The following is a 24,210-nucleotide window of genomic DNA, read 5'->3' on the forward strand; positions in this document are numbered from 1 at the left end:
AACTTACTCTGCTAAATTAACAAGCCGATCTTTGGCTGCAGCACTGGCCAAAAAAAAAGTGGCAGTGAATAAAAGCATCATTTTTCAATAAGAATACAGTAGCACGTTATAAAAATTGCCACCGCTGCCTTCAGCGGGCTCTGGGGCGGCACGGCGGCGGGAACCGGGCAGCCGGCCCATCACTGGTGTGGAGAAAATCATTCGTTCCTTTTTGCCTCCCAAGTAACCTCTGCCTCTCGGGGACGGCACCACCTCCTCATGCCGCCCGGGCTGCAAGGGGCCGGGACGCCGCCGCCGCCCGGGAGCTGCGAACAGTCGGGCCCCAGACCGGACCGGGACTGCTGAGGCCGGCCGCATGCAGGCTCGGAGCATCGCGGAAGGAGGAGGGGGGCGAAAGAGGGTTCACTTCCGCCTGTCTGCAGGAACCACAAGCCCCCAGAATATATTAGAAGAATAATAATAGGGAGGTCGTGTGTGTCCCCCTCCTCCCCAGCCCCGTTTTTGGCCTCCTGGAAGGAGGGGGTTAAGAGCAGAGCAGCGAGGCTGCCGGCGGGCGGATCGATGTGGAGCCAGTGAGGCACCGCGGCCGGCCCCAGCTCCCTGCCGGCACCGCGGCCGCGGCCGGCAGGACAAGCGCAGCCTCCCCGCGGAGAGGCCAGGGAGAAGGTCTGTGCTTTCTTTGCCTTTGTACCTAGCGAGCCTGGCAACACAGTGTGCCCTGGGTGGGCTCCTGGCAGCCCGCAGCCCCCCTGCAGCCAGCCGGGCATCAAAGCCCAGCCGGGGGGCCGTGCGGGGCTGCAGCTTGCGGAGGGCTGGGGAGGCCCCCGAGGTCTTTGTCAGCACCCTGCTCACTTCGGCAATTCTCAAATCAGTGCTTTCTACCCGCCCCTACCCCTGTCCGCATGCTGGGGGTCTGGTTATTTGAGGCCTCAGGGAGAAGCGGCTCCATGGAAAAGGCTCCGGCATGTGCCCGGCGGTGCCGGTCGGGCCTGGTTCTGCGGCTTGCGGGATGCCGCAGGAGCGGGATGCCGCTCTGCCGGCCGGCGCTGCGGGCGGAACAGGAACGCTGGCGGGGATCAGCAAGGGAGGGGAGGCCAAAGCCTCTGCAAGCTCCTCGTGTGAGCCACCGGCGAGTCGGGCTGCTTGCCCTTTGGGTCAAGTTGAGTGCCTTCCCATGCCAGATGCACCTTGTTATTCAAATATCTTAACATCGTTGCTTGTCACGTATTAAACATTTCCCAACTTTTGACTTATTTTTAATCTGGAGGCTCAGTGGGATGTTCTTGAGTGTCTTTACACGAGTCACTTGCAGACTCACAGTAATTGGAATGAGCTGCCTTCGAAGCCAATCACAGCATTAAACTCCTCATTCTGCCAGTGACATAATTTATCTGCCTGTCTAGCCATTCCCGGTTTGGATCCCTAGTTTAAAGGATCACCATCAACTGGCTGAGCAAGCAGTTTAAGAGATTGGTAATGGTAAATACAATATTAGAAGTGGAGATGAGCACTGTGGACTTCTACTGAAACAAGACAGAAGGTTAATCAGTCATCCTCCCCTTGGGTCAGGTGCAGAGCTCCCCTCTGTCCTGCCACTGTCACTTCAGTGCAGCATTCAGGTTTTCTCTCTTGGTAGACTCTGGGCATATTCTGTGCAACAGAGATGGCAAGACTTGAGATCTTGTAGAAACTTTGCTGCAGCAAAGTCTCTAACACTAACAGAAGTCCCAGCAGGGATGACTTACTCACAGCTGGAACACTCTTTTTCCATTATTTTTTAAAAAGTAACTGCTCTAGTAAACTATTGCCACTACATGTAAATAGTTTTCTCCACAAAAGTGATTCCTGTGGTCTGTATGTCTTCAAGTCATTCTCACTAGAGTGAGAATTCTCAGGATCATGCAAAGATTCAGGTTTTGATAAATACATATTAAATGAGAAAATAAATGTTATTGGCTGCTATGATCTCTGGCATACTTTTAAAATCTCCTAACTCACTGACTCCAACAGGAGAGAGCGTGACAGGCTGAATGGGTAGGGCTATTCCAATAGCTCTGGTGTTGAAGGTAAGTTCTTAACTAGGATCATAAATGTGCTGATTCTGTTTATATTTATCTTCATTCGTTTTAAATATGTGTTTGATGTCTAAGAGAACTGAACACCTTGAATTCCAGAGTGCTTTGATGCCTCAAACCTGTGCACTGGTAGCTGAGCATTGTACTTTGGAAATCCTGCCAGAAGCCTGCACAATTTAATATTACTTTAATGTATAGCAACGTATAAGGGAAGTGATTTGCTTAAGACTAGTGAAAGACTGGAGAAGAAAAACCCTGCCCTTTTATTGCCCTGTGCCTGCACTTCCCCTTCCAATTCCATTCCTCTTGCCCCTTTTTGTCTAGCCAGAAATGTGAATTGCTTAGGAGCTAGAAGCTAGAATTGTTTAGGAGCTACTTGCCCTCCTTTCTGTACCTCTTTAAGGAACTATGGCCACAAGAGGGAAGAGAAAATGTGAGTTTTCAGTCTAAAGAGACATCCAAAAATGAAAGTATGGCACAAGAAATGAGGCACAGTGAGCTAAAGCAGTCTGAGATCTGTTTCATGAAAAAAAACTGGTCCATCTCTCATCTTGTTAATTTCCTTTCATGAAGTCTGAAAGTGTGTTGGAAACAGTTTAAAGTTCATAATCTGATGCATGCAAATTGAGGTCCTAACTTATATCTCAGCAGTCCTGTGGTCATAGCCTCATGTAGCATCCAGCTAGGGTGCAAGTGTCTTGTGGTGTGGTTAGTTGTGAAGAGTTTTAATAATGGGCTGTAGAATACAGTTATTCTTTCTCTTGTGAATCTGCACAGGAAGGGAAATAATCTTTGATTCTACTTACCTTTGAATAATTTATTCTGAGTTCTCTTCTGCCTGTGATATGACTTGAATTTGTGGTGGGGACAGGATGCAACTCTTGCCTTTTTGGTCAGCTGGAAAGTGCTACCCCATTAAGCAGTTATGTAGATCTGCCACTGTAACATGGTTGTCAGCTGCAATAGCATGGTTAACTCTAATTCAGCTGTGTATCTTCCCTGTAAACTGAGTCTTGTGAAGGTAGTCATCACTTTCAGAGTCAGTTACACTCTACTGTGAGCACAGAAACATTTGCTGTAGTAGAGAAACAAATTGGTAGGAGTAAAAGAAGTAAAATATTATCTTTGGATTATAGTATTCAATGCAAAGATGTCAAAATAAGTGAGAGGTGCTTTACCTGTGAATGAAGTACAATTCTGAAAGGTGGAAGTACACATAATGGTGAATAGTATGGTCCAGATAGAGTCATCCCTCTGCCATAGGCAGCAGTGATACAGAGCACGAATCTTTTTCTGCATCTGTTGTCTGATGTAGATGTTTAAATTCCTGACATTTCATCTTGGTCTGTGAAAACTAGGGTAACATGTCCCCTAAAGCCCTTACCACCACTTGTAAAGTTACTTGAATGCTGTTGTGTGGATTTCTTTTTAAAACTGGGTTTACTCTCCAGAATCCAGGGAAATCTGAATATTTATCTGCATTAGCACAATGGTATTAAATGCAAAATCCTTTGCTGCCATGAATATTTATTCTTATCTTAGCTGACTTCAAACTGCTTCTCTGGTGAAATCCCATCCCTGAAGGTTATTTTCACAGGGTTTTGGGGTGGATTCTCATACACTGATACACCTCCAGATTTCATGTTCCTTGATATTTCCAAACAGATTGTCAGTAGTTGGAAATAACTAGATAAAATTAGTCAGTGGAGAAATATGGGCCCAAAAATACCTTTGGGCATCAATATATCGATCACTTTAAATCATCAGATCATAACTATTACAGTATATGTAAATACTCTCAGTCTCTCACAGTGCTCTCTTGAGTCCCTTGAAATTACCCTTCTAGTTGAAGTCTTAGCCCTTCAGATACAATAAGATACATTTTGAGATCCTATAGTTTTGTTTGGGGTTTTTTTTTGTTTTGTTTTTGTTTTGGTTTTGTTTGTTTTTTTTTTTTAACTCCCCAGTAATCTTTCTTTCCAGAAGATTTCACTTTGGAGCCAGAGGTCTGTAGTGACAGGTCTGTTGAGTACAGCAGGGTATGTATAGAATCTCCCAGGACACGTGGAGTCCATGGTGGATGAAATGTTCATTGAGTGCACTGGAGGAGGTTTCTGAGTATAGAGCTCTCTAGTGTGGGTGCTGGCCCTTGTGGCTATTTTGTGGGTAGTGCCATTATTCCTTTTAGCTGAGTACTGGCAGCCTGTCTCTATTCTTGGTCAGTGCAGAGGGTCAGTTTAAGTATTATAAAAATATATTAATATTTAGTAAGGACCTACAGTCTAGTTCCAAATTTACCCAAGAAAAATCACAGAATAGTTTGGGATGGATGTGACTTTTGGGGTTGATATAGTCCAACCTGCTGCTTTGGAAGACCAGTTTTTAGCAGGTTCTTCAGGGCTTGGTTCAGTTAAATTAGCAATATCTCCAAAACCAGAGGTCCTACAACCCCTCTGATGCAATTTCAGTGTTTGACCATCCTCATGAGAAAAAATTCTAATCAGGATTCTCCATGTTTCAGTTTGTGTCTGTTACCTTTCACTATCCATGTCTTGGAAGGGGCTGATTCCATCTTCTATACCTTCTTGGTAGGTAAAAGTGTGTATATATAAATATGTTGATATATAGAGAGAGTGAGGATAGAAGAAATGTAAAATGGGCACTTTCATAGCTGCTTTTCATTACAGGCAGCTTTCCTAAGGCTATGAACTTCCATGTGGTTTACTCTGATGTGAAGTTAAGATTGTCACAGCTGCAGCCTTGCAATGAACCTGTCTCCTAAATCCTGCCTTTGAATGCAGTGTTATATGACAGACTGTGGACTGTGTTACTGGACTGGATGAACTGCTGAATTAATGTATCCCCTTTTTTACCTGTGGTGTTTTCCAGGAGGTTCTTGCACTTTCAGTAATGAAATCCATTTGTTGACATGTTTTTTCCCTGAGGGGTTAATTTGATTTTGGAGTGGATCCATCCCATCATATTTGTATGGTGTTAAGACATTTCCTTCCCTGACACCAAGTGTGCTCCAAGCAAAGTAACTGAGCATTGTCAGTAGTTTATCAAATTTTGAACCTTGGGTACCATCAAATGGCAGCAGTATCTGCAAGGCAGCCTGTGACCATGAGCATCAAACACTGTGGAATTTATAAATTTCTGTGAGAAAGGGAAAGGGAAAGGGAAAGGGAAAGGGAAAGGGAAAGGGAAGAAAGAAAAAGGGAAGGTATGAATCATCTGCACTGCCTCACATGTCACTAGGTCTCATAAACAAGGGCTTTGAAACAGCATGAAGCTGTGCTGGGGAGGTTTAGGCTGGATATTAGGAAGAGGTTCTTCACCAGGGGCTTGAGCACTGGAACAGGTTCCTCAGGGAAGTGGTCACAGCACTGGCTTGACAGAGCTCAATAAGAATTTAGAAAATGTTCTCAGACACATGGTGGGATTACTGGGGTTGTCCTGGGCAGGGCCATCAGGTAGGACTTGATGATCCTTGTGGGTTCCTTTCAACTCAAGATATTCTGTGTTTCTGTGATTATATGAACATGTGTCAGCCAAAGCAAACCAGAAATTAAGAGTGTAGGAGATAAAAACATCTTTGTAGGTGAAATAATGTATAATGCCCTCTCCTAAATACACTATTTATGAGTTCTGAAGTTGAGAAATTTGTATTTATGTTTTGCCATCCCTCCCAAGTTCTGGACCACTGACTGCTCCTTTCTCTTCTGTTGTTGTTAGATAGTATGGAGTTCATTAATAAAATCTTTTCTGATAGGCTCAAGCAGATTGTACTTTGATGTACACGTGGTGGTGTATTAAAAAGTCAGTGAAACACGGATTGAAATTTCAGTAACAATTTCTATTCTAGTCCTTAATGGCTGATTTATGCATAGGTTAGCAGGGAGCAATAACAAAACAATATCTCTTACATAATAAGACAGAGGATCACTGGAAAAACTGACCTGCTGTCTGGTGGTCAGTGTGAATGTTTTATTTTTGTGGTAGTATAAAGACTGCAATATTAAAGTAGGTCTGAAGGTCACCTGCACTGTTCTTGCCTGATACTGACTTTTCCTGTGTGGCTCACAGGTGTCAGTATAAAGACCATACTTGCTGGTCAGTTAATTTCCCTGTATTGTAGCTCATTTTCTTGCCTTCATAGATCAGCACACAGATTAGAATATGTTTTTCCGAAGTTTATCCTTATCAATTTAAGTACACTTTCCAGCAGCAGTGATAGTAAATTCTACAACTGGCTACCTAGGGATGCAGCGTTTTCACTGCTGAAGATTTTGGGGAGTAAGAAAGCAATCATTGCTAAGGACATATATATTCAAGGGGGTCATTGAAGTCTGTACCATCAGTTAAAATTGCTGAGAGCTTCTGTTTCACAGACAGGTGGTCACTCCTGAATGTCTGTAGGACAAACTTTCTTCCTTGCCCACCTTCCAGCCCTTGCCATCAAAAACATAAATTTCATCCCAGCTATGTGTGAACATGTAGCACAGGGCTGAAGGGCAGCACAGAGCCTGTGTCACTGCAGCTTTTCTGCCATGTTAACTAGCTCAGAATGTGTAGGGTATGGAGCTGAGCAAAGCATGGAAGAGGTTACCATTTCCCTCTTTCAGGATGCTATGGTAGTTACACAAATACATAAAAATATGGGATAGAGCAGTGGGGAAAAAATATATAGAAATATCAGTTCATAATTCTATGGAACTCTTTAGGAGTTCATGCCTTGGTCTTCAGTTTTGCTCTACACCTAACCTTTAATGTATCTAGCCAATCTTCCCATTGCTCAAGGGCCTCATCAGAGTTTGATTAGCTGTTTGAAAGAAAACAGTTTATTGCTGAGTAACAATGAGTCACAGACTTCAGATTAAATTAGAAGTCAGGAGGAGCTCAAAAGAGCTCAGTAAGATTGCTGACCTCTGAAAGAAGCCCTGGAAAGGCTGTTAGTGAAGGAGCCTTCTCTGCTCAACCACACAAGTTCCTGCAGCAGGACTCCCAGACCAATGGTTGTCTTTGGAGTACACCTTGGCAGGACAAACTTTTCTGAGAAAGAGGCTGTAAGTACAGGAAGGTTCCCATTTACTGCTGAGGTCACAGGACTATTATCAGCTGATTTGGATTCTGTTCCCAGTTCTCTTACCCTGCTGTGAGGGACTGGATTTTTCACTTAATCTACCTGCACTTTGCATCTTCCAGATAGAAAACTATTTTTAGTTATCTCTTTGAGATCTCTATAAAAAGGATGCTATGTATCATCATCACTCTTTAGAGTCAGCTAGAGGCAAACCATATAAAAGCTCCATAAGTGCAGCACATTTTGACCTGATAAGTCTTTAGTGACAATTTCACTGGGACTTCTTAGTAGCTGCAAGAACTGAAATGGAATATCCTCCTCTCAGCTATTCAGAAAGGCCCTTCAGACAGGTGTCAGCCTAGGCCATTGTCCAGCACAGAGTGCACTGGACATGAGGTTTTGTCAGAGTGTGGGATTTAATTTCTGCCATGCCACCTGCAAATTATGGCAGCCATGTGACAAATGGGGCAGGAACCTTCTGCTTGTTTTGTGGGGCTTTCTCATGGGATCAAAGAAACTGTCCATTTTCATTTGCAGATTAGTGCTTATATTATTAATTACCGAAGAAGGGAGATAAAGAGGACTGTTGGTTTTGCCCCTCTTTAATATTTATCAGGGGAAAGCTTATACCTTGAAGACCTGTTTATTTTAAGGTTTTTCCTCTGCTAACAGCCAACAATGTTTACCACTGATCTCCCCAGTGGTGGCTGAAGTTTCTTTGGCTCTGAGCCTGCACAGGAAGAATAAGGGAATGATAAGCTGAAGGGTGGTTTTTAGGGGATTTTTGATAGTTGTGTTGATATGTGTTTGAGGCTTGTCTGCATGAGAAAACTCTAGGTAGCCACAGAACTGAGGAAATTCTAGTATCTTGGGAACTGAGGAGGGAAAGATGAGAAATATGATGGAGAGCAGATTTGCCAGAAAAAAAAAGTTAATGTTTTTACAGAACATTACATACAGAACATACAGTTTTTACACTGCAGTGCTTTGGCTGCAGTGTAGGTTTTTTCTGTAGACCACCCCAATGGAAGTTGTGAAGAATAAATTGGATATTAGAGAACATTTTAAAATAATACTTTTGCAGTCTTGTCCCTACTTGGGCTATAAATATTCATCACGAAAGCAGGGTAAAATCTTTATATAGTGCTTTACTGTAATTTTGTCTTCCTTCTTTCGTTCATTTTCACTTTTGTGATGAATGTAAAATGTCTTAGCACTGACAGGACAAGATGACACTTCCCCTCCAGCATGAGTTACTACTACTCTTCTTCTACCTCTTTCCCTCTGGAACCACTTAGGAGACACCTGCAATAGTGGAAAATTCTTCCCCCAAAGGTAGAGTCCAGAAATGCTGCTAGATTTACATTTTCTCTCTGTTAAGCAACTCTGAGTATTAAGCAGAGGGTCTTTTCAGCAGACCATGTTCCAGTGGCAAGATTGTAATTCTCATTTGATATAATATTTAGAAGTTCTATCCTCAGAAATATCTGACTGGAAGAAAGTTCAATGAAAATTGAAATTCTTGAAGTCAAACAGTTCAGAAAATTAAAACCTAAGCAGCTCTGCTCAAGATTACATGAGGAACCAACTTTTAGTCCCTCACCTTGGTGTTTTTTCATAGTTCATCTATCAATTACAAAATCCTTAGGCACCTTCTGAATACCAGAAGGTGAATCCAGGAACAGACCCTCTTAATTCAGCGGAGTCCTGTGATCTTGTGACCCAGAATATCCTCCAGTTTATTCAAAAATTTTCCTTGATTCCATGATGTTTCTAGAGAATGAATCATGTTCAAGTAGTTCATAGAGAAGGAAATGTGCTGATCAAGATATGGAAATGATTATTTGCTTTAACTGTTCAGATATGGCTTCTTGAATTTTCCAGTCAAGCTCCAGAACTACCAGTATGTATTCAAGTAAGATGATACTACTTATTTTCAGTTGGCAATTAGTACATTGGCTTTAGGGAATGAAAACTGTGTTACATGAGGAACAAGAGCAGCAACAACAGCAAAAGGTTTTCATCTGTTCTTTGTGCCAGTCTGTGTTGTGTGTAAGTCTGTAACTCTCAGCTGTTTTACCATCACCCATGTCTGGAATCTGGGGGTGCCTGTGGTGTGGAGTGACTCTCCTTTGCTAGCTCCTCTTTGGGCTCTCTTTGAAGAATAGTTTGGGAAACTGAAGGCTTGCTGAGCCTGCCAAGATCCATTCTAGGGAATCCATAGCACTGTCATCACTGCAGCTTTGCACTTTTAGCTTGGAATCAGGTTGACCTCATTGGACACCCTGCAGGTTTTTAATACCAGTCTTTGCTTCAAAAGCTCCCATAATGGGGATTTCAAGGAGGATCCAAGCAGGTGAAGCCATGATTGTAATTTTGGCACACAGTATGTGGGTGGACTGTTTTAAACTGTGTTTAATCCTCTAGGTTTGGGAGTGGAAGTAACACTCCCTTTTTTTTCTTCCTGTTTCTCAAATGGAGGGGGAAAAAAAGAAATGATCTCTGCCCTTCTGTATCTTTCTTGCAGAGAGCTTGTTAAGTGCTTTCTGTTGTGCTTTCTGTTTTTTCAAAAATGGGGTTCTTCCTCAAGGTTTTCCAGATTTGATTTGACTGATGAATATGATGACTTGAAGCATTCTCTTGATGGTTAATAAACAGCCAGAAAACAAACTTTTGCTGAGGATCTCTGTCCAAGGAGCACAAAATATGAGGACTACAGTCATATTTTCAGAAATCAGAAGTTAATTGTTGGTTTATTATTTCAGAAATTGGAGTTAACTCGGCCAAGAAGGCAGACATGTAAACACAAAGGCTTTGTTCATTATTGATGTTAAGATATCAAACACACATTCTGTGAGACTTTATTTAAAGTGGAATTTACCTGTGTTGTTTAGAAAGGACAAAATATTTCATAAAAGCTTGCATATGATATCCTGAATCTCACTCTGAACTTCTCTCTGGAGAGTCAAATCCTCAGCTGCTTTTTACTTAACTCTGAGGGTTAAATTAGGAACGGGGTGAAGTTTTGCCTCTTTTGAAGTCAGGACATTCTTAACTTTGAATCCAGGTAAGTATATGGATTTCATCATACTCTTTTTAAAGAATTTGAGGCACAGTTTCCAATTTTCTGTTTGGGATTTGCTCTGATTCTCAATGAGAGCATCCAGTTGGAAATCAATGTATATGCCATTTGTGCTTACAAGGAATTACACTTGTAATTGCACACAAAATTAGAAGCAATTTTAGGAAAAAAAAAAGTCTAATTTAAGGAACTCTTAAGTAATTTGTCCAAAGTGTTCTAACATGTGAACAAGGACTGTTCATTTTCTTTTGTTGCATGTGCAAAGTTTGAATAAAGTGCTTATGGAGTACAAGTAGTTACTATGGAGATAGATTTCTTATTGCTTGCCTTGTTTGTGAAATACAAAGCACCAATTACCTAAATTAAAAATCCCAGACAATGGTGGTATCTGATTTGGGAGGAAGCAGAGGCTGTGTGGACAGCTGAAAGCTTGCTCAAAGTCAATCTGTGACCCACTCTATATTGTTCTTATGCTAATATGGGAATGGGTATCCTGGGCACCATCTGCTGTCCCTGAGGTTCTGGCCTTGGGCACTCAAAATTGGTTTGCTTTATTAATGCTAGGCCATTCAGAACAGTGGTGGTGCATTTGTTATAGTCTATGAAATCAGAAGTTCCACTTGTAAGCATACAGAGATAACTGTCACTTTTAGTAATTCTCTCAAACATGATAGCCACTACTTTTTCCAGCCTCTCAGGTTGTGATGCCATCTTTCAAGCTGGAGTTACCTTCAGCAAATCCAACAAAGGCCTCTCTGGTTTTTCAGGGTGATGGGCTTTTACTTCCTTGGAAGGTCATTTTATTAAGTACTGGATGGATCTATTAGCTGGCTGTGCATTTTAACTTCTGTAAATGTCCCCTAGAGAAACAGAAAAGTATCTTGATACAAATCAAAATTAATAAATAGGATGTACAATGTGATTATTTTGAGAGGGGCTAAAGGGCTGGGTTATCAAATATCCTCAACTAGTCTAATTAAACCAGTTGAGATTTAAAGGACACCGTGCATCAGTTTTGCCTAAGCTTATTGTCAGGACAAATGGCTACAATCTCAGTCATAAATACCTAAAAAAGTCTCATTGAATGAGACTTTGTGCTTATTAGCTATATGGTTCTTCCTTTGGTGTACATGGCTAATTAGAAAATTCTTGTGAGTACTTACATTGCTCATTGTCAAGTTCCCCAGGTTCAAGTTAGGATAGTTCAACTGGTAGCCTGCAAGCCATGTGCTTCTGCTCTGTTGCTTGGGTCTATAGTCTGGAAAGAGGCAGGGCACACAAAGCTCAGAACTTGTACATCTCCTGCTTCATCCTTGTCAGGAGTGCAGGACAGTTTCTGAGTTGATACCCAGTCAGCCTTCTCTAGGAAACAGAATCTTGGTGTCCTTCCATTTTCCAGGTGAGGGAGGTGAGGCATGGCTAATGCCGTGCCCTGTGTCAAGCCTGCACCAGCACAGGGTATATTGGGGCTGTGCCAGTTTCAGCCCCAGACTGCCCACAGTGGGGGTGCAGGGGGAACTGGAGGTGTTTGGGGTGTGGGGAGGCACTGAGGCCATGGTGAGCAATGTGACAGGCTGATGTCAGACTTTTTGTGGTATCCCAGTGAAACAGCATTTTGTGGCAGAAGGGGCATGGAACAGATCCCTCAAGGCTGTTGGGTGATCCAGTGAGAGTGTAATGTTGGGGGCTGACTCTCCTGACTCCCCTGATTGGTTGGTTTCAACTTGATCTATATGCAGAATTTATTATGATGACCTCTGTGATGAAAAAAATTAGCCAGTTACCTAATAAGCAATACAGCCAACAGGGAGAACAACTTTCAGCAGCTCCTTTTGTCCCCTCCCTTGCCTCCAGAGCTTTCTGTTGTTTCTTTCAGTTATGGCTGAAGGAGAGAAGCACTCCAGGGCCAGGGAAAATGAGAGTTAATTACACTGTGGAACAGGATTTTGCACAGTCCTGGTTCTTTCCTATCCCTGTCTCAGGTGATTGAGAGTACAGCAGTGCCAGCAGAGGTCTTCTCTGCTATCCTTTGCTTGTTTTGGAAGCATTGGAAATACAAAGCTGGACCTCTTTCCCTTAAATTAAAACAATGAGTAGCAGGCTTCTTTTTGCTGTCAGCATTTGTGTAAGTTGTGCCAAGATCAAGTGAAATTCCAGCAGAGCTGGATCTCCTATGTGTATATTTTAGAAAGGAGAGTAACAGTGTGTGTTTGCACTCCATAAAGTTTCTGGATGGATCTGTATTTCAGTATTTTTACTGTAAAATCTAGAAGTCCCTGAGATATGCACAGAGGAAAAATACTTGTATCTCGAGGTCTGTGTTGAACATTGGGATATGGAAGGTTGTCCTAGAAATCACTCTGGGTAGTAGAATCACAGAATCCATCTTCCTTACATTCTGTGTTCTTGTTTAGGACAGTATCTTAGTGGTATGCTGGTATAAAATGGTGAAGAAGGAGATGTGGCATTCTACAGAATAATGAGGAGAAAGCTGACAACAGTGTCCCCTTTGGGTCTTCTCAGCTGAAGTGCTGAACTTGGGCAGCGATCTGAGTACATAAGACGTGCTTGCAGATAGCTGGCTGTTCTTCAGTTTCTCAGTGATTGAGGATGATCAAATCCTTGTGGAGTAGAGCCCTTACTGACCAGAGGAGCATTGCCAGGCTGTTACAGGAGCTGCTGCTGTGCCAGCTGCACACATGGAAGTTGTTAAGCACATAGGTACATTTGCCAATGAATGTGGTCCTATAGAGTTATCCAGAGCTAGAGCAAGCATTGAACCAGCTATAAGAGGTTCAAAGTCCTGCATCTATCAGGACAATTTCATCTTACATCAGGGACTAGTGTTTCAATCTGTCACATCTCAGCTTAGTACAATAATGGTGGGATTTTCCTGTCCTGATTGGAAAGATTCCCATTTAAATGTGGATGATACTTCAGAATGATTTAGCTGCATTAAAATGCCAGAATAGGTTTGTTTTCAACTCATGGTAAGAGACATTGAATTACTGAAGCTTCAGAAAGTACCATGAAGCAAAATAGTTGTCTTCTTATCAAGTCTTGTATGTAATACCTTCAAGTCACACAAGCTGGGACTGAAGAGTATCTGCAGGGTGTGTGTAAATGCACAGCAGGGAGAACTTAAAGAGATGTTTATTATCTTTTAGTGGTTGGCAAAAAAAATCTGCTCTGCTTGTACCTTGCCAGTACACTCTGATAATTACAGCAGTATGTGGTGTGAAACAGTAAACCTTTCAAGTTAAATTCTGGTGCTCCTACTTGTTTTTTCTCTTGACAGACATGATACTGATAGGATTGATTGAACACTTCTGAAACAAGTTTTTAGTTTCTTCCCTAGAAATAACATGTGCCACTCCATTGGAAGATAAGTGATAGCAACAACTAGATTCTGATGAGTGAGGGAAATCAGAAATGACCAGAAGCAACTCTTGTTAGAAATTAGGAGTTGGTGTCTGCACATGTCAGTGCAGTATTCCTTATGTTTTCATTGTTGACTAGGTAGGAGGAGCAATTGTGTTAACATGCTGGTGCTTACATGAGTGTAGGGATATCTGTCAAAATCTATTGAGGTGTTTTGAAAAGTTGTGAAGTAATATCTCTGCAAAGGACGCATACGCTCTTGAAGAGACTGCAGCAGTGCTAGACAATCTTCCAAGCCTTTACCACAGCTTGGAAGTCTCCATCTTCAAAAAGGTCCTGTTTATACTTGAACACAAACAGCAGCAAGGCAAAGTTTGTGTCCAAAGAAGTTAAATTATGAAGAGAGATATATTCAGAGATGACAGGACCACAATGAGCAAGTCTTCATTCTTCTATGCAAGACTCACTGGAGTGACAACTTTAGCTAGGGAGAGTGTAATTACTTGCTTTTGGAATGCTGAATATTGTTTCCTTTGAGCTGAATTAACTTACTGCCAAAGTATATTCCATTTGTTCCCTTGTCAGCAGATACAGGTTGTCTTCTGTTCTGCTTGTTATAGGAAGGACAGTTGGGGAGGCCAGAGGACAGGTATGGCTCTCAGGAGATACTGAATGCTGGCAGTGGCTCAGTTTGCTTACAATTGTTTATGTATCTCTGACTTGATCTAAGCTGAACAAGATACTTGGTTCTCAGGTGGGTATTTTGATATGCTGAGATATCAGTGTTGCACAAATATTTTGAAACATGGTCCTCCTCTCTAATCACAGTGACATTTGCTGCTGCTTGGAGCAGTGTCTCAGCTGGGACTCAAAGCCTCATGGTTAACCAGGAACTGGCACTAGGAAGTTTGATCTTGTTCTTGCACCCTTTTTCAGACATCACATAGAGCTAGATACAGTGGGTGGGCTTTGGAAGCTACTAATTATAAGAGCTGTGGCAGTGCCTTCCTCCTACCTTGCCAAACCAGTGCTTCCAATAGATCACCTGGGCTGAGTGTACCTGGCCATGGTGGGATGAATTGGCTGGAAAATGAGAGCTACACTATGTGCTCTCAAATCACCAGCTTCCCTTTTCCCAGAATTCCTGTGAGTACTCACTTTATACCTGCAGATTAAAACATATTTAAACCTTAAGAAACATCTTGTAACATGATTTATATTCTTGCATTTGTGCACAGTCATGGTTGCTTTCTAAGCAGAAAAAATCATAGCAAAATACACACAAGGAGAAAAACTGAATAAAATAGTAACTGCAAAGGAGCTGGGAAGAGCAGGACTGCTGTTTACCTCCTGCTGGTTCTGTTAATCTCCTGGTACTGCTGGGACATCTTCCACTGGCAGGTCCATACTGCATGTGCTCAGCAAGAGTCTTCCTTGTTCAGTGTGTATATGAGGCAGTTGATTTGCAAGGCCTCATTTAAACTGGTAGATCAAAACACTTGCTTCCTCAGGAGAAAGGAATGTTTACTCATTCCTGTCCTACTTCATATTTCACAGCTGCAGTTTGTCTTGTTTTCTCCCTGCCTAAGGCCCAGAATGTGCTGCAATGCACAAGGGTTTAAGAGATTATTTATTTTTTAGGGCACCTTTCTTTGAAAAACTGCATGTGTTTAGTTTGTTAAGGGACTCTTATTAGAGCAGCATGGGGATTTTGCAGGGAGGAAAGGGAGGCAGTAAGCGTGCTTACCTCTTCCCAAACCAGGTTACATAAAGGTAGGCTTCTCAAATTATCTTAACCAGGATGGGTTGTGATGATCTTTGCTCCTGAATTAATTTTTTCTTTCAGAGTGGCTGTACATCCCATTTCCTCTACCTTTGCATGACTCCATCACTGATTGCACTGATAGCTGAATGTCCTTAAGTTATCCAACACAGGTAAAAATGATGGGGAAATTAACTTCCATTAACTTCAGTAAGAACATAAGTAGTTTTTAGCTATACCACTTCCAGCCAAAACTGAGTCTGATTATAGTTCTGGAAGTGAAGTATCAGACAAGAGTTGCCAAGTCCTGATGCTTGATGTGTGGGCCTCTGCATCATCACGGTAATGGTACGTTGCTTCTCAACTTCTGAGAAAACTTCTTGGAAAAGGAGGTATATTTGGAAGAATGGTTTGGAAACAGCCATGATGGTTCTTGAAAGCTTTCAGTTCAGTTATCTGTTGAGTGCTTATTCCAGGGTGATGTAGGAGCACCAAATCTTGCCATTTGGCCTGGCTACTGCTAAGCAGTGCAGAGATGTCACTTCTTATCTTGAGAACCTCAGAGTGTGGATGGAGTCTTGCCTCAGGCCAAGCCTGTATTTGATTTTTTTACACCAATAGATCACCTTGCCATCCCCCTTCTCCCAGAAAAGAATTAAACAATGGAACTGAAAGAATGCGGCAAGTCTGGAATATATTAATATATGTTAAAATTTCCCCCTCTAGAATAATTTGCATTTTGTAATTCCAGAGGGAGCTTGCAAGTCCATCCCTAGCATGCCACTCATCAGCCTCTCTGATGTCTGCTAGGCTTTTATCAGCTTAGGGCTCGTTTGTCTTGCTTTGTGTAGCAGTGTTGAAGGGCAAAGTTGGTTTACATTTGCTGATGGGTTGGGGGTACACAGTTAATGTTCTACTCCCTCATCTCCCACCCTCAAAATGAGTGAGACACAAAGCTTGCCATATACTTTCCCCAGAGCTTTGGAAATTTTTGCATCAAGGCCTCATGTACAGCCAGGCTTCAGACTTCTTGCTAATCATTGCATCCCAAACTTGGGCAGATGGGCATTTAGGAGACCCTTGATGTCTCATGCAGCCAAAGGGCACAGATATCCTCTAATATCTTAGGCTGCATGAAGTGAGTGTGACAATTCTGATCATATAAGAGGTTTCCTCTGTAATATATTCTCTGTAGGTGTGTAAGTCCAGATGTAAATATGCCTGTTTATTGAATGTAGGTCTTCCTTTTGTGATAACTGGGAAAGGCAGTATCCAAAAGGGGAGAAAGCAGTTCTGATACCTTTTTTACCTGGAAGGAACCTGTACAAGAAAATGTGCTTCTAAGCGGGATGTGCTCTGCTAATCACTTATGTGAACCATCAATTTGATGAGTTTTTATATTTTTTCTAAGATCCTAGCTCCTAGATCCTAGAAGTCAGATGATTTATGGGAAGATTCTCTGCTTTCATTTAAAATACAGTTCCTAATTCTCCTTGCTGAGAAATGGGAAAAAAAAAAAGGCTAGAAAATGCTGTTATAAATGAGAAACAGTCTCTGCATTTAGCAAAATTTAGATTGGTTTATTTTATATAAACAGAGCAAGCAGCGTGCTGGGGAAAATGCCCACTCCACGCTTCCACCAAATTTGGTTTTCAGCTCCCTTTTTATAGTATGGTTTTCCTTGTAGTAATCAATAATTGTTATTGTTTTGTTGTAGTAATTCTGCAAGGTAAGCAGTGGTGGTCACAGAAACTTCCAAACTTCTGTGGGACAGTTCTTTGGACAATTGGTCATGTAACCATCTGGTCTTGGTAGATAAGAAACAGGAGAAGTAGGGAGCAGTTAGTTTGTGATTGATCATACAAAGGCAGGAGATCTGATTCTGCAGAATCTGTTGGGCTGTGTGAGAGCCTTGTTTTGCACCCTGTCAGTAGATACAACTTATTTAGGAAACACATAATATTCATAACAGAGGGATTTAAACAGAATGGGTTTAATCATATGTAGGTCCACGCCCCCCTCTCATTCCAAGTATTCTTGGAATGAACTCCAAAACTTCTATGATTAACACGAATCATTTATCAATTACCACAATGCAAAAGACAGAAACATCATAAGGCAAATAAAACCTTTAGTATATAAACCCATCTTTATTGCTAAGCCAATCTCATTATTTTTTAGGATCTGAGTAATGATTTTTGAATGCCCAGGTTGGCTTTGGAGCCAAGAGACCAAATTTTCTCAGCTGCTAAGTACTTTACTCCAGCTGTCACACCTATAAAAATCACCCATTAAAATCATGCCCCGGATCCAGTAGTCAGACATCCACAGCTGGGGGTGGAGAGGAGAAATGCAGATACAGGGCACATGCAGAGCAGTACCACACCTACCCTATAGTGTGGTGAATGTTCACCGTGCTAAGCAACATTGTTGTCTCTTAGGCAGAAACAAGAAAAAATAACAGTAAAGGCTTCTTCATATAGTCTTTTATAATGTAAAATATTAATGTAAAAATATTATGAACTGGTTATGAAATCAGCAGAGCTGAGATTTACATCTAAATAAATTAGGTAAAAGGGAGGGGGAAGTAAAGGAAAACAACATGATAGCAAGGCAAGTCAGAGAGGATCTTTTTCTGGGGAGCATTCTGAAGTAAAACTGAGGTAATTGGAAATGTTGTCTTTGTTTGGAAAAGGTGGTGGGTACTTGTGCAAAGTCTTTTTTTGCATCTTGAAGTGTTACTTTATTACAAATGTTGCTGGTTTGGGGTTTTCCTTAAGGCCTCAGCTCTTAGATTCAGGAATGTCTCTCAGCATCCATAAGGAAGTGATTTCCTGTGTTCCCCATCCATGGAATAGTAAGTGGAAATTTTAAACAAGGAGGAGACACCTTCTGCTGTCCCCAACCCCAAGACTTCTGTTTGTATGCATTTGTTTGTAGTCCTGACTCTTGATTTTCAAGTGGCTGTGGTTAGTGATATTCCAGTTTTTATCCCAAGGCCACTGATTGAACCTTCCCAGTGGAGTACTCTTCCCAGTGGAATTTTTTTTTTACAGATAAGCCTGTTGTGAAATGCGGATCTCTGTCTGAGTTTTTTGCAACAAATTACTAATGCTCAGTCTTTGCTTTGAGTTAATTTTTATGTTTAAAAGATGCTGTAATAGAAATATTTTTTCCAGCATGTTCCCTGGGCTTTTCAGGTCTTTTGATGGGTAAAAAAGATTACTTGGTTTTTTGAATGAAGACAGAAGAAATGTGTGTATGTAAATAACAGTAGAGTCCTTGCTGCGGGTGCATGCTGTATGCTCTATCTGCTCATTTTTCTAATTAATATGTATACACGAAACCCTCTGTGAACAGTGCCAAGCCCAAACTTTACTAACAGAGTACTCTGAATCAGTGCATTTCCTTCCACAATTACACTCATGCTTTCTAGGGAAATAAGCTGATAGTTCCACTTATGTGTTCTCCTGTTGTAGGAGTCCTTTCTCTGTTTGCTGGGAATCTTCCTGAATGTGGAGGGTACACAAACTCCCTCTTCCTGCAACTGTAAGGAGAGTTGTTCTGTACAATGGTAGTGGTAGCTGGCAGGTGAAACTGTGTGTCCAAGTATTCTTTTTTTCTGCAAAAAGGGGATAAAGTGGATTAATTAATACTGACCCCATTTAAAGGGATGGCTTATGTGCCTGCTTGAGGGAGAAGTTCAAGTCTCACATGTGTTGGTGGAAGTCTCTTTCAGTGTGCTGGGCTGGACATGCAACAAAGCCTGAAAAAATAAGCAGCTGTTTGCCCCACAGCAGTCCAGCTGGTTAAAAATCCAGGCTGTGCCCTGAGCCTCCTGCACATTCAAAACCAGGGCATATTTTCTCCTTTAATTAGTGTTCCCCCTGGTCCTTGGAATATGGGTTTATGACGGAGAGCTTGTTGACAGAAGCTCAACAAAGATTTCCTGCTTTCCCAGCCCCTCTGAGGGGTGGGGAGGACAGCTGGGTACTGCTCTCTGCATGAGAGGGTTTCCCCCCTCACATGGTTTGGTCATGGTAGAGGGTTAGATGGAGGCTGCTCCTGCTCATTGCAAACCAGTGCTGTACATTTTGCTGAAATATAGCATTGTTTAAACTCAGAGGAGGATTCTGGGAGAGATGGAGCCTTAAGGACTTTAAACTTTTCTTTGGATTCACCTCATAGATGTGTGGAGGTGACTACTAAATACATCTGCCTTGGTGGTTGTCTGTAGTGTGAGGGTCCAGCTATGTTATCCCAGCAGAGATCCTACACAGATGTGCTCTCCACCAGCTCCAGGAGTGAGACAAAAAGCTCCTGTGTGACTAGTGTAGTGCTACTAATTGGGCTTCTCTTAAATTACTTACTCAGCTCAGTTCTGATGATTCAGTTGTCTTTTGCCCTAGCTGGTCCAGATTCTTTCCTGACAAGGCAACACAGTCCTAATAGCCTTGCTGATAAGCCCATGGCACTTAAGAGCACAATGAAGGAATTTACCTGATGCTCCCAATCTCCACAGGGGTTATTGCCTCTTGATGTTCTTTATCAGTGACTTCTTCTAGTGATGCAATCAGGGAGCTGCTTATATTAAAGTATTATTAGTAGCACTGAGAGCTGTCAGATCACTTTGGGTAGATTTGCTCTCTCTCTCACTCTGTATTTCCAGGGAAACAAAAGGTATTGCACTTCCAATAAAAATCATTTTTAAATGAACTATGACAAATTAGCAAACTGCCAAATGGAGTTGTTTGTGCTATGGAAGCAAAACATTGATCCCCTCCAAGACTAACTGTTTTTTTAGCTCATTTCAGCAATATAATTGCGAACGGATTAAAGTGTTACTTAGTTTAACCCTTTGTTCATAGTAATATTATCTGAAATCCAAATGAGGATAAAATGGAAATTGGTATTTAGAGTCTCAAAAAAAGTGAAAAATTAATTATAGTTTGCTAATTTTTCATATTTTCATTGTCTGCTTTTAAAGCTCACAGAAAATTGAGAAGGTCTGAAGAATTTTATTAGAAAACCTGATCAGTTCTTTCCTTCTCTATTTTATTTTGAGAAAGAAAGGGGGAATTCAAACTAAAAAGTGTACCATGAGTAACTATGGAAAGACCTTATTGCATACAAAGGGCTGGACTATAAGAATTATCTGCCAAGAGACATTTTCAAGGAAAACCACATAATGGGATTTTACCATTTTTTTGGGATTTACCAAATTTTACCAGTGCTAACAGCTTTAGCAGCTCTGAAGCAAAGACAGTGTGGAGGGCAGTCAGTTGTGAGGCTTGTAGGCTGCAGCATCTGCTGTTTGGGAGGATGTCCTTTTGCACAGGATGATTCTGCATGGTGATAAGAGGTATAATAGGGGGGCAGGACAGGGCTCTTTCTCTGCCCAGAGACTTCAGAGTTTCTTCAAAGTGGCACTGAAGTAAATAAGAGTGTGGCAGATCATCTTCCTCTGTGCTGCATTATATGTTGAAAGAAATTGTACATGTTGTCTAATTAATTAAATTTCCAAGCTGTATAATAGCACATTTGCTGGAGAGAAATTTTAATGGAATCACAAAGTGTCCTTGAGCAAATTAAAAAGATACTACTTTGAAAGATAACTACTCTGAGCCACACAGGGACTTCTGGGAAATGCCTAGGATGTCTCAAGCAGAAAGACATGTCTTTGTCATCAGGAGGCCAGTCTATGCTCCTGAGCATCCACAGGGGTAGATCTTCCATTCCCAGGAGAACTGGGGAGTTCTGCCCCCAGCCCTCCAGTGAAGAAATGGATGACATTCTGAGGTCTGGCAGCAATCCTGCCCACACCCTCAGGGAAACATATCCATGAGCTGTCATGTGAGCCTGAACCCTGCAAACCCAGTGAGAGGATTCCCACTGCTCTTGGTAGCTTTGGAGTGGGCCATAAATACTTAGTTGCCATTTGGAAGGGTTTTGAGGACTGCAAACTGAGGTGGAGACTATAAAATGTTAATCATGCATCGCCATGTCTCCCTTCTTCCCATCTTTCTGTTTCATTGTCATTTCATTTTCCTTGTCCTTTGTCCAGGTCCTTGTTTTCTGGCCACTCCTGCAAACCCTGTCTGGTCAGTGGGGTAAAGGGAAGTTCTCAGACCTCCTCAGGGTTGTGGACTTTTCACTCGTGGCATCAGAACAGCTGCTGAGGCAGCCTGGGCCCAAACAGCTCCTGTCCCACCTGGATTACCACACCAGCACGGGCCTGACTTTGGGTGTTCATTAGGATTTGAGTTTGCCTGTGTAGAAAGGCACTTGGATCAGACTTTCAGTTCAAAACTCCCTGAGGATGAAGCTGTAGGCTGCTCCCAGAGCCAAGCGGGATTTAACTGAGTGCTGGGGGTTGTTTTTTTCCTTTTTTCCTTCTCTCTGTCTGGATTTTTTTCCCATTGGCATGCTAAGGTGTCTAGTGATAGGGGGAGGCTCCCTGTTCTTTTTTGGAGTTTCTCTCGAAGGACAGGGGAGGGGGGAAGAGGGGGAACACCACGAGATCAGGGGCAGGTAGAGGAGAGGTGGGGCAGCCGCTTGCTCTCGTGCTTATTTGGCTCAGAGAAGGATGGCTGCTGGAAAACCTCACCCTGCCATCCCAGCACCAGGAGCTGCCTTTCCTCGGCTGTGGGACCCTGCAGCGCCTGCTCGGACGCTTTCCTGCTTCAGCACCACCTCCATGCTTCCTGTTGGAGCACTGGGACCTATATTGCCCCCAAGATCTGTGAGCAGCGTCTCTCCTCTGCCCTTCTCATCCGGGACACAGCCACCCTCACCCCCAGTGCCCCTGCAGCTGTGTGGGATCACCACATCTGCCCCTGTGGCTGTGTGGGATCACCACAACTGCCCCTGTGGCTGTGTGGGATCACCACAACTGCCCCTGTGGCTGTTTGGGATCACCACATCTGCCCCTGTGGCTGTGTGGGATCACCACATCTGCCCCTGTGGCTGTGTGGGATCACCACAACTGCCCCTGTGGCTGTGTGGGATCACCACATCTGCCCCTGTGGCTGTGCAGGATCACCACATCTGCCCCTGTGGCTGTTTGGGATCACCACAACTGCCCCTGTGGCTGTGTGGGATCACCACAACTGCCCCTGCCCACTGGGAGCCGGCTGGCACTGCCTGCCAGCTGGGACAGTAACTGCTCCAGAGGGGAAAGGTGTCCACAGCTGAAAGAACTGTTACTGGCTTCCTGGTCTGTTTGTTATATATATGTACATTTAGATATATATACACACACTAATAAAGGCCCCTTAATTCCAAAATAATACTGATTCAGAGGGAGGGGGTTTATTAGCTCCATTTTGAGGGAAGGTCCTGCTCTTCCCTAGCATATACCTGTCTTTTCAAACCAGGCCACTGAGGCAGTGGGTACTTTGGATCAGCCCAGGAGTGGAGTGTGAAGCTGCAGGAGATGCTGACAGTGAGTACTGGGGCAAACTAAAACTCATTTCTTTCTGCTTGCTCCTCTGCTGCCTTTCTGGAGGCTGTTGTGCTGCAGCAGAGGCAGGAAAAGTGGGGGTGTCTTTACTCTTTGATCCATCCTCTTCCAGAAAAGAGGGTCCTGGTGAGAGGTGAGGTATGTGAACAGAGGAAGCAGTGAAGGGATGAGTGTTGCTTTAGGCTTGCCACATTGCAAACAAATTCTCATTGGGAACCTGGCTTTTGGTTTCCATTTCCAGCTCTCCCTGTTGTATGCTTCATTTGGCAAGGCTTTGGATTTTGTACCTTGCCCTCTGTGAATGCTGGAGGGTGGTTTTCCACACAAGACTGTTTTGCTTGGAAGCATCTGGCGTGTGACCTGTGTGTAGGGCCAGCCCTGCCCTGCCGCTCACTGCTGGGAGCTGAGTGTGTTTTGCCCAGCTTAAGTCATGATTGTCAGGATGTCTCCATACAGAGTTTTGTTTAGCTGCTGTGTTTTGTGCACTTTGCCAGGTGAATTCTCACTTCTGGTGTCCTTCAGCAGGCATGGTTTTGCCCTCCTGAGGCCTCCCCGCTGATGGAGAGGCTATTGCAGGACCTCTGTCTCTTGGGAAATACACATTTATTGCTGAAATATTTAGGGTTTTAGAAATTACTCTCTGATTCTGCAGCTAACAAATTCCCCTAACACCAACACCTTTCCCCCTCCTTTCCTGGCTGTTGAATTTTGATGAAAGCAAGCAGCATGTGTACTCAGAGTACTGGTGAAAGGGAATTTCCTAAGTCAAAGATGAACTCTTAGGCCATGTGTGGGCTCCTTTAGGAAAGTGAATATGTTTGTAATAAATTTTTTTCTGTGTAGAACAAGACTTTTTGATCTAAAAGTTAGATCTTCTTTTTGGCTTTCATAATGGCTCCCTGGACTGTTTGAAAATCTTGACTTGGTTACAAAGTCTGATACAGCCTGTGTGCACAGCAGTCCAGTGCAGAACTTACTGGTTATTTAACTGAAATTCAGGGACTTGGGGGATGACTGTTAATGCACTTGCAATATTTTTACTCTGTGTGGTGATCTCACTGATCAATTTTGTATGCCTGAGAAGGACAGGGATGTTTGTGGTTTGTTAGTCCCATGATTTTCACAAAAAAGAGGGAAACTGGAGGCTCTCTGTAGCCAGGAGTGCACTGGACAGACATTCAACATGTAACACAGTAGGCAGCCATAGCAATGGTACACCAGGCAACTTTCATAAGGCATGTCAAGCAGATATACTTTAAAAAAGCATAATGAAAATTACTTTTTATTATACCCCAAAAGGTTTTGGTAGAAAATTATGCATAATTGAAGTAAAATATTAGCCTATTATTTGATAGAGATGTGGAA

The 24,210-nt window shown here is 42.7% G+C and overlaps 1 protein-coding gene and 1 long non-coding RNA gene across 3 annotated transcripts in view; one reads left to right on the forward strand and one right to left on the reverse strand.

Moving 5' to 3' along the window:
* The first annotated feature begins 404 nt into the window (after window positions 1-404).
* Window positions 405-24,210, forward strand: part of PAK3 (p21 (RAC1) activated kinase 3) — a 128,212-nt gene continuing 104,406 nt past the window's right edge. The window contains exon 1 of one of the 2 annotated variants that reach the window (XM_079318607.1): window positions 405-670. The gene's annotated coding sequence lies outside the window, so the exon portion shown is untranslated. The remainder of the gene's footprint in view (window positions 671-24,210) is intronic. The other variant, XM_079318608.1, reaches the window with a different exon arrangement.
* LOC306808249 lies at window positions 431-1,227 on the reverse strand. Its single transcript, XR_013775938.1, has 2 exons — window positions 632-1,227; window positions 431-596 (listed from the first exon to the last, which is right to left on the reverse strand). It is a non-coding gene; the product is annotated as an uncharacterized lncRNA (long non-coding RNA).

This window comes from Erithacus rubecula, assembly GCF_903797595.1.
Source record: "Erithacus rubecula genome assembly, chromosome: 15".
NCBI lineage: Eukaryota > Metazoa > Chordata > Aves > Passeriformes > Muscicapidae > Erithacus > Erithacus rubecula.